The sequence below is a fragment of the Cervus canadensis genome, chromosome X (assembly GCF_019320065.1).
Source record: "Cervus canadensis isolate Bull #8, Minnesota chromosome X, ASM1932006v1, whole genome shotgun sequence".
NCBI lineage: Eukaryota > Metazoa > Chordata > Mammalia > Artiodactyla > Cervidae > Cervus > Cervus canadensis.
In genome coordinates, this window is record NC_057419.1 from 45,588,812 (window position 1) to 45,597,953 (window position 9,142).

The 9,142-nt window shown below is 42.3% G+C and overlaps 1 pseudogene; it reads right to left on the reverse strand.

The window, feature by feature from the left end:
• Positions 1-2,266: 2,266 nt before the first annotated feature.
• The window catches only part of LOC122435533, a 10,446-nt pseudogene continuing 3,570 nt past the window's right edge, over positions 2,267-9,142 (reverse strand).

The following is a 9,142-nucleotide window of genomic DNA, read 5'->3' on the forward strand; positions in this document are numbered from 1 at the left end:
CTGTAATGAACATTGGGGTACATGAATCTTTTCAAATTAGTTTTCTCCAGATATTTGTGCAGGAGTGGGATTGCTGGATCATATGGTAACTCTATTTCTAGTTTTTTAGAGAACCGCTGTGTTTTCCTTAGTGCCTGTACCAATTTATATTCCCACCAACAGTGTAGGAGGGTTCCCCTTTCTTCAAACCCTCTCCAGCATTTATTATTTCTAGACTTTTTAATGATGGCCCTTCTGACCAGTGTGAGGTGATACCTTGTAGTTTTGATTTGCATTTCTCTAATAATTAGAAGTGTTGATTAGCATCTAATAAAAAAGATGGTGATCATCTTTTCATATGCTTATAGGCCATCTGTATGTCTTCTTTGGAGAAAGAACGGGCCTTCTGCCCATTTTTTGTTTGGGATGTTTGTTTTTTTGTTATTAAGCTGTATGAGCTATTTGTATATTTTGAAAATTAAGCCCATGTTGCTCAAATTGTTTGCAAATATTTTCTCCCAGTCTGTCGGTTTTCTTTTTGTTTTTCTTATGGTTTCCTTTGCTGTGCAAAAGCTTATAAGTTTAAGTAGGTCCCATTGGTTTATTTTTGCTTTTATTTCTATTATCTTGGGAGGAGACTGACCTAAGAAAACATCACTACAATTTATGTTAGGGAGTGTTTTACCCATGTTCTCTTATATGAGTTTTATGGTGTCATGTCTTATGTTTAAGTCTTTAAGCCGTAAGTTATCTGCATATAATGACAATTTTACTCTTCCCTTTCAATTTAGACAACTTTTATTTCTTTTTCTTATTTGATACTATGTTGAATAGAAGAAGTGAGAGTGGACATCCTTGTCTTGTTCCAGAATTTAGCAGGAAGGCTGTTAGCTTTTTACTGTTGAGTATTATGTTGGCTGTAGGTTTGTCATAAATAGCTTTTATTATGTTGAAATATATTCCCTCTATTCCCACTTTGATAAGACTTTTTATCATGAATGGATGTTGAATTTTGTCAAATGTTTTTTCTGCATCGAGATGATCATGTGATTTTTGTCTTTTCTTCTGTTGATATGGTGTATGACAAGATTGGGTTACATATGTTGAAACATCCTTTTGACCCTGGGATAAATCCAACTTGATCATGGTGTATGATCTTTTCTGTATATTGTTGGATTTGATTTGCTAATATTTTGCTGAGAACTTTTGCATCTATATTTATCAAAGATATTGCCCTGTAGTTTTCTTTTTTGGTAGTGTCTTTGTCTGGTTTTGGTATCAGGGTGATGGTGGCTTCATAGAATAACTGGGAGTACTCCTTCCTCTTCAGTCTTTTGGAAGAATTTGAGAAGAATCAGTATAAGTTCCTCCTGTGTTTGGTAGAATTCCCCAATGAAGCCATCTGGTCCTGGACTTTGTTTGCAGGGAGGTTTTTTTCTATTATTATTAATACAAATTCTATTTCACTTCTAGTGATCTGTTCAAATTTACCTAATTCTTCTTGATTCATTTTTGGTGGGCTGTCTGTTTCTAGAAACTTGTCCATTTCTGTAGGTTGTTGAATTTGTTGGCATGTAATTGTTCATTGTATTCTATTTTTTTTTTAATTTCTGCAGTATCTGTTATTATTTCTCCTTTTATTTCTTATTTTGTTTATTTGGTTCTTCTTTTCTAACTTGGTGAGCCTGGCCAGAGATTTGTCAGTTTTGCTTACCCTTTCAAAAAATAGCTTTTAGTTTTATTGATGTTCTTTTTCTATTATTTTTGTAATTTCTATTTTATTTATTTTCTCTCTGTTCTTTATTATTTTCTTCCTTCTGCTGACTTTAGGTCTTGTTTGTTCTTTTTTTCCAATTCTTTTAGGTGGTCAGTAGGGAGTTTATCTGAGATTTTTCTTGTTTTTTGAGGAAGACCTATATTGCTGTGAACCTCCCTCTTAAGACTGCTTTTGTTGCATCCCATAGATTTTGTATGATTCTGTTTTCATTGTCATTCGTTTCAAGGTATATTTAAGTTTTCTCTATGATTTCATTGTCGACCCATTGTTTTTTTAGAGCATGTAATTTAGTCTCAATGTAATCATTTTTCCCTTCTTTCTGTGGTGGTTTTCTACTTTCATACCATTGTGATCAGAAAAGATCCCTGAAATAATTTCTATTCTCTTAAATTTGTTGATGCTTGTTTTGTGTCCTACTATTCTAGAGAATGTTCCATGTGTAATTGTTAAGAATGTGTATTCTGGTTTTTTTTTTCCTGGCTTCATTCACTTTATTTTTCTCATATAAAATTATGTGGTGGCTACAGCTGGAGCCTGGGTCCTCTGCTTAGAGACTCTGGTGTGGGTCTCGACAAGATGGTCAGTGAATTCCTGATACGGAGAGTTGGTGGACACCGTCTCTTTCTAAAGATCAGGGGTGAGATAACTGTAGGTCTTGGAAATGGCATCAAAAGTAGCCTTGGCGAAAATGCCAGGGTGATGGTGCAGCCACTGGCAGAGATGTAACAGTCATCAGTGCCAGCCATCATCAGGATCTTCTTGGGCACAGGGGCCCAGCAGCCAGTCACCTTGCAATGGACGCTGTGGGACTTGCCAATCTTATTTTCCTAGTAGCCTCGTCACGTGGGGATGATAGAGAGCTTGGCCAGGATGATGGCCCCACGGATGCCAGTGTCTACTGCCTTAGAGCACTTGACATCCGAACCGACACATCTGTTGTAATCCCTGATGGCGACAAATGCCTTGAACCTGGTCTGCTGACCAGCACGGTCTGTTTTTGCATGGGCATAATCTTTAAAACCTCATCCTTGAGGGATGCTCCCAGGAAAAAGTCAATGATGTCAAATTCCTTGATGGGCAGAGAGAAGAGATGGATTTCCTCCAGGGACTTGATCTTCATGTCCTTGACCAGGCAGCCCAGCTTGGTAACCAGGAGCCACACCTTGTCCTTGGCCTTGCCTCCATGAGCTCTGTGATCTCTGCCCTATCCCTGATCCTGGCTGTGACCCAAACCCAGGACCCCCCTGCTGAAGCCACCTTGGAAGCTGCCACGGCCTCCCATTCCAGGCCTTCTCTAGGCTTTCTCACAGCACCAGTATCCACCATTTGGTGTTCTTATGAAGAAGCGTATTCTGGTATTTTGAGGCTCTAATGTCCTGAAAATATCAATTATGTCTCACTATTTTATTGTGGAATTTAGGATCTCTGTTGCCTTATTGTTTTGTTTTGTTTTGGTCCGAAAGATCTGTCAATGATATCAGTGGGGTGTTAATGTTTCCTAGTATTATTGTATTCCTGTCAATTTCTCCCTTTATGTCTATTAGTATGTTCCATGTATTTAGGTGTTCCTATATTGACTTCTGGTGAAGACTGAGGGCAGGAAGAGAAGGGGGTGACAGAGGATGAGATGGTTGCATCACTGACTCAATGGACATGAGCCTGAGCAAACCCTGGGAGATAGCGAAGGACAGGGAAGCCTGGCGTGCTGCAGACCATGGGGTTGCAAAGAGTCGGACACAACCGAGCGACTGAACAACAGCAACAACAAATACTGAGTGTATGTATGTTAATGAGTGTAACATCCTCTTCTTGTACTGATCTTTTATCATTGTATAGTGTTCTTCTTTATCCTTCTTTATGGCCTTTTTCTTAAAGTCTATTGTGTCTGATATGAGTATTGCTACCCCTACTTTCTTGTCATTTCCATTTGCATGAGATAGCCTTTTTCATCCCCTCACTTTCAATCTATGTGTGCCCTTTGCCCTAAAATGGGTCTCTTGTAGGCAACATATTGTAGGCTCTTGTTTTCTTACCCAGTCTGCCACTCTATGTCTTTTTTAAAGTTATTTTTTATTGGAGTATTTATTGGAGTATTTTATTGGAGTTATTTTACAGTGTTGTATTAGCTGCTGCTATGCAGCAAAGGGAATCAGTTATATGTACACAGATGAAAGGTTGCTGCTATGAGCCATGAACACACCAGGATTCCTGGCCTCTGGAGGAGAGGAATTCAATCCAGGGCCAGTGATGAGGCTTGATCACTCAGAGCTTGTTGAGTAATAGCTTGTTGTGTAATAGTATAAAAGAGAGAGAGAAAGTTTCTGACATAGACAGCAGAAGGGGACAGAAAGAGTGCCTCCTTGCTAGTTTTTAGCAAGGAGTTATATACCTATTAGCAAGCTGCTAATTAGAGAAAGGAAATGCCTCAAAAGTGAGAGAGTTGCACCAGGCCCCTCAGCCACAACATGCATTTTGGGATAGCACTGGCACAAAGTGAGTCATCCCGGGCCATAAAACAATTCACAGGAATCTTGAAGAAAGGCAGATTTCCAAGCAAATACATAGTTCATTAACACAGCTTAAGAAAGATATTTCCATAAGAAAAACACAATGGTTAGCTCAAGGTTTGAGATAAGTTCAGGTGGAACCAGGTGTTACCATGACAACATAGGATTGGAAGAGAAAAGAAAAAAAAAAGTCTGCCACTTGCAGTTTGTTTCCTCCTGCTGCTTAGAGACCTCTGGCCTCCCTACCGAGGCTATTAACACTCTCGCATATATCCACTCATTTTTAGATTTCCTTCCCATTTGCACTGTATGTCTTTTGATTGACGCATTTAGTTCATTGACATTTAAGGTAATTATTGATAGATAATTATTTATTGCCATTTAAAACCTTTTTTTCCAGTTGATTTTATATTTCTTCTTTTTGTTTTTCCTTTTGTGGTTTGATGGTCTTCTTTTATGGTTCTTTTTTGAGAATCTATTATGCTTGAGTTATCTTCTTTTTGGTTTTTGTGTATCTGTTATGTTTTTGATTTGTTGTTGTTCAGTTGCTCAGTTGTGTCTGACTCCTTGTGACCCCACGGATGCCAGGCTTCCCTGTCCTTCACCATCTGCCGCAGCTTGCTCAGACTTTATGTCCATCGAGTCGGTGATGCCATATAACCATCTTATCCTCTGTCGTCCCTTTCTCCTGCCTTCATTTTTTTCCCCAGCATCAGGGTCTTTTGTAATGAGTCGGCTCTTCATATCAGGTGGCCAAAGTATTGGAGCTTCACCATCAGTCCTTCCAATGAATATTCAGGATTGATTTTGTCATGCGAGTGTACGCTCCTCAGTTTTTGTCTCATCACAACAAAGATTTGGAGTGAAGGACATTAAAGCCCCCCTCGGCGTGTCACAGCTCTCGGGTCTTGGACAGACCGTTTTATAGCTCTCAGGTCTTGAACGGACTGTGTTATAGCTCTTAAATAAATCAGTGTTACAGCTCTCTTTTATTTAGATAATAGCAGGAAAATCCATCTTCGAGGCGTGAGGGCACGTTGCTCCAAAGATGCAGAGAGAAGAGCGCCCTATTGCATGGGGGTGGGGGGGGAGAGCCCTTTGGCTCCTCTTTTTATATGTTTCTTTTTTTTTTCCTCCCTGGGCCTGTTCTATGTAAATTGGGCCAGCCAGGAGTGCTGTTTGTTTTACCTGAGGTTCTCACTCCAGTCCTCCTCGGACCTCCCTTTGTTCTATTTTTGCGGGCTTTTCCCTTCCAGGTCTTTTAGTCACCGCCATTCTGGACTCCTTTTCCCTATTCTAACTACCTAACATTCCCCTCTCAAGAGATGGGAGGCCCAATTCTTTGGGAATAGGGGCGTCGAGGTCTCTCTGGCTACTTCCTGCTGAACTGGGATGGCGAGGGGTATTGGGCCTCCCCCTCTTGCTAGTCTCAAGCCTCAGAGTCCTCATAGTGGTGTCCATCTAAGGGTGAGTGATATTTTCCGTGGTGGGCTGTAGTTTTTTTGTTTGTTTTTGTTTTTTGTTTTTTTTCGGCTGTAGTTTTATATGTTTGTTGAACTGGCGCTGCATGTTGCAGCTTGACCTGGGCAGAGACAAGACAGGTTAGACAATTGACAGTACGTGGAACAGTCATAAGCAGCATCAACATGGCATAACAAGGACTAGTAGGGGCATTAGCCAATTTCAAATTTACATCGCCAGGATGGCTCAAGTCTCTCCTTGTTCAGGGATCAGAAGATCTATCTCCTGTCTGTTTTGGAGTATTATCCCTGCCAAGCTGTGTTGGCTCCTTAGAGCTATCTTGAGAAATCTTATCCCCAGAAACCAGATTTTGAGGGTGTTCATTAGAATGGTATTCATTTGTAGTTCTGAATAGGTATCTGAGATCTCCCAGGGGCTCACAGGTGTATTGAGTGTCCTCTTCTGTTTTCTTCCACGGCTTGACTCGTGAGTAGTGAATCCAGGAGTCATGTCCTGGCACCTTGACTGCTGTGGGAGTAGAAAGTATTTCAGGGTAGGGGCCCCCCCATGTGGGCTGGAGTTGAGCCTTTGGGGACCCATCTTTCCAGACTTTAATTAGGGCTTGAGTCCCTGGAGCATATAGTGGTGACTCCTTAGAATCTTTTGGGTCCTGGTTCATACCCCACAAGCGTATATTCTGTTGGAATTGCCCAGTGGCCATGGTATAAGACTGGAAGGTCTGAACCTCTGGATCTAGGAAGAGGTCATTGACATAAATGAAAGGTCTCCCATATAGCATCTCATAAGGACTAAAACCAACCTGTTCCTTAGGGGCAATATGGGTATGGAGGAGAGCTATTGGTAAAGCCTCCTTCCATCCCAGGGAGGTCTCCTGGGTTATCTTTTTTATCTCTGATTTTAAGAATTGGTTGGCTCTTTCTACTTTTCCTGAAGACTGAGGCCTCCAGGCACAATGGAGATAATAAGTAATGCCCAATGCTTTAGAGACCCCTTGGGTGACCTTAGAAGTAAATGATGTCCCATTGTCACTTTGTAATGACCTGGGCAGACCAAATCTTGGAATGATTTCATGGAGCAGTTTTTGTTTTTACTACCTCCTCAGCCTTCTCAGTCCGGGTGGGAAAGCCTTCAATCCATCCTGTGAATGTGTCTGTCATGACTAATAGGTATTTATACCCTTGAGAAACTGGCATCTGGGTGAAGTCCATCTGCCAGTCCTCTCCTGGGTAGGCCCCACATCGTTGGTTGGGTTGGGCCAACTGGGGTCTTCGAGGTCCTTGGGGGTTGTTTAATTGGCAAGTGGGACAAGAGGAGACCACTTGTCTTATAGTTGTTTGGAAGCCTGTTCCTCTGAAGGACCTTTCTAGTAATCTTTGGAGGGCCTTTTCCCCTAAATGAGTGGTGGCATATAAGGAGTTAACCAACTTCCATTGGAGGTTCCCAGGCAGAAAAAGGAGTCCCTCCTTGTGGAACCACCACATATGATCTTCTTGAAAGCCCTCACTCTTAGCTTTAAGAGTCTCACCTTCAGTATATGAAGGAGTTTCTGGTAAATTAGTCTGTGGAACTAAGGTGACAACACCTATTAGGTCATGGTTCTGTAACGCTGCTCTCTTAGCTGCCTGGTCAGCTGCTTGGTTCCCTCGTGACACTTCCGTGCTCCCTTTTTGGTGTCATTACAGTGGGAAACTGAAACCTCAGTGGGCAGATGGACTGCCTCCAAGAGTCTAAGAATTTGATCACTATATTTGATTGGGGACTCTCAGGTAGTCAAGTGGCCCTTTTCTTGCCAAATAGCAGCATGTGCAGGTAGCACCAGAAAGGCATACTTGGAGTCAGTGTAAATGGCTATTCTTTTTCCTTTTCCCAGCTCTAAAGCTTGAGTCAAGGCTATGAGCTCAGCTAATTGGGCTGAAGTGCCTGGTGGCAGAGGTTTAGCCTCTATGATCTCAAAATTGGAGACTACTGCATATCCAGCTCTTCTTTTTCCATCCAAGACAAAGCTGCTTCCATCAGTGTACCAGATTTCCTCAGGATTGGTTAGAGGATCTTCTGACAATCCCTCTCAGGGTTTTGCCCAGTGGTCCAAGGTTTCTAGACAAGAGTGAAAGGGGAGAGAGCCCTCGGGGGTAGGGAGGAGGGTGGCTGGGTTAAGAACCTCACAAGGAAAAAAAAAAAGAACCTCACAAGGGGATATAGTGAGGCCTGGATTTTCCATCAGCATTACTTGATATCTGAGGATTCTTTGATCAGACATCCATAAATGGCCTCTCCCATTTAGGAGTTGTTTTACTTGGTGGCTGATAAAAATAGTTAGTTTGCCCCCAAAGGAGAGTTTTAAAGCATCTTCTATCATGATTGCAATAGCTGCAAGATTTCAAAGGCTGCGGGGCCAGCCTTGGGCGGTTGGATTGAGTCTCTTGGATAAGTAAGCTACAGGCTGGGGCTCAGATCGCAACCTTTGAGTTAACACTCCCAAAGCTATTCCCTCTCTTTCATGGACATAAAGTTGGAATGCTTTTTCTGGGTCTGGCAGCCTCAAGGCAGGTGGCTGAGTTAAGGCCTGTTTTAGTGTATCCTCTGCCTTCTTTTGAGGTGTTCCCCACATCAGTGGGATTGAATCATCTCGGCCCTTCAAGCTTTCATATAAGGGCTGGGCAATTAGACCATAGTTGGGTATCCAGATTCTACAATACCCAGTTAGCCCCAGGAAAGCTCGCAATTGTTTTTGAGTCATGGGGGAGGGCAACTGGAGGATTCCTTGTACCCGATCAGAGGACAGCCTCCTGGACCCATGTGTAATCTGAACTCCCAGGTCGGTGACCTTTGTCTCAACCATCTGTACCTTAGCACGGGAGACTTTATATCCCCTTTCTGCCAAAAAGTTTAGAACCTGACTTGCATGTTGTTGGGCACTTTTTTCATCTGGAGAGCAGATTAGTAGGTCATCTACATGTTGTAATATTTTCCCATTAGGTCCCAGGTCCAGATCTAGGAGATCCCGGCTAAGGGCCTGTCCAAACAAGTGGGGGCTATCTCTGAACCCCTGAGGTAATACTGTCCAAGTCATCTGTTGGTGTTTTTCTCCTGGGGCCTCCCACTCAAAGGCAAAAAGATATTGGGATTCCTTAGCCAGTGGTATGCAAAAAAAATGCATCTTTGAGATCCAAGACTGTAAACCACTTGGCACTGGGTGGGATTTCTCCCAAGATTACATAGGGATTGGGTACTGTGGGATGGAGGGGGACTACAGCTTCATTTATGATCCAGAGATCTTGAACCATTCGCCAGGTTCCGTCCTTTTTCTTTACTAAGAGGATTGGGGTGTTACATGGCGAACTGGTGGGGACCAATAGCCCATAAGCAAGGAATTTATTTATTAAAGGCTGTAGTCCCT